The sequence below is a fragment of the Gavialis gangeticus genome, unplaced genomic scaffold (genome assembly GCF_001723915.1).
Source record: "Gavialis gangeticus isolate Ggan-Ray unplaced genomic scaffold, GavGan_comp1, whole genome shotgun sequence".
Classification (NCBI taxonomy): domain Eukaryota; kingdom Metazoa; phylum Chordata; order Crocodylia; family Gavialidae; genus Gavialis; species Gavialis gangeticus.
The window spans coordinates 66,195,454-66,196,928 of NW_017728993.1; the positions used below are offsets into that span (position 1 = coordinate 66,195,454).

Below are 1,475 nucleotides of genomic sequence, written 5' to 3' on the forward strand. Positions count from 1 at the left end.
CGGGATGGACACCCCTTGGGCCCTGAGTATCGTGTCCTTCATCTAGTAATGGACTCACCTTTACACTTGCAACTGCAGTTGCATGCATGTTTTAAAATGTGCACAGAGAAGTAATCAAACATCAGCGGTCTCTCAAAGCTATGAAAGCCTGAAAGAACAGCCTGCTCCTCTCTCTCCTGTACTCAGATGCCCAACAACTAGCACCTGTCATTCACTCAAGAGCTCCTCTGAGTATGCAGCAGAATGGAAGTGAGCACTTACTGATGCCCATCTATAGGCTGCCAGTTTGAGCAGCTAGAGGCTTCGAAGTTAAAAGCCTCCTTTCTTTCCCCAAAGTGCAGCAAACAGCACTGTGCTGCTGGCTGAAAACAAAACACATAGTGAATGGATGCTGGCTAAAGACCCCATCCAAAGCCCATGAAAGGCAATGATAATCTTTGCACTGACTTCAGTAAACTTTGGATCAAGGCCTTTATTAGGATATTTGACTAAAGGCTGGTTTTAGCCTGGCTGCAGGTCTGGTATGCAAGGTTGGGTATGTTGTGGCATGAATCCTCCCCTAGCAGGCACACACTCTAGCTCAGTTACAGTTCCTGCTCTCCTAGAGACCACAGTGCAAACCACAGCACACAGCATTCCCCAGAACAAGTGGCTGGAGGGTTGGTGTAGGACCAAATACACTACTTGTGTGGTATGCGTGGCAACAGTTATGTGTCCCCCAAATGCTCAAGGTTGGAATCCTCTTGTGGTAGTGAGGCTCCATCACCCCCAATATGGCCCAGTGCCCAACAGGATCAGCCACCCCAAGGGTTCAGCCGTGCCTCAGCCCTGCTATACTTCCAGAAGCCACAGCCACCATTCTCCCAACATCTAAGCAAGGGCAGGCCTTAGTCCCCAGCTCTCCCTAACTCTAGCTACCGATGTCCCAGAACACACAGCCTGCCTGCTTCACCTCACAATTCTTTCAATTAGCCTCAGTAATTCACTTATTAATCCCTCAGAGCACCCAGTTAGTAGCTCCACTCTGCACCTTGTAGCCACAGTAACTCTTTCGTTGCCTCAAATTGACTGACCCATCACCCCGATTCCCTGTCATGTTGGCTGGTGCACTGTGTAATGAATTCTTGGCCCTAATGACTTCTTCACTACACCTGCCATTTCCTGACCTCTTTGCATAGTTACTTCCCTGCCTAATTATTTAACTCTACCTGATTAATTTCTTAACTGTTTGTTTGATCCTCTACTGCATTAGTGATGTTCTGGTCAACTGACTGACCCATTGCACAATTGATTTGCTGCCTAGTTGATGAATTAAGCCACTGCTTTAGTGGTTTCTCTACTCAAGTAATTGGGAGCAAGTCAGCAGGGTGATAAACCAATCAGATCAAGGATCACAATGCCCATTCTCTGCTGTATGGTTCATTGTTTCACTCACCCTTCCTTTCCCTTTCTTCCTCATCTTCCCCTTTGCTCCT

General features: G+C 47.5%; 1 protein-coding gene across 2 annotated transcripts in view; it reads right to left on the bottom strand.

The window, feature by feature from the left end:
• Positions 1-1,475, bottom strand: part of RXRG (retinoid X receptor gamma) — a 90,148-nt gene that overhangs the window by 31,016 nt on the left and 57,657 nt on the right. The gene's annotated exons all lie outside the window — the stretch shown is intronic.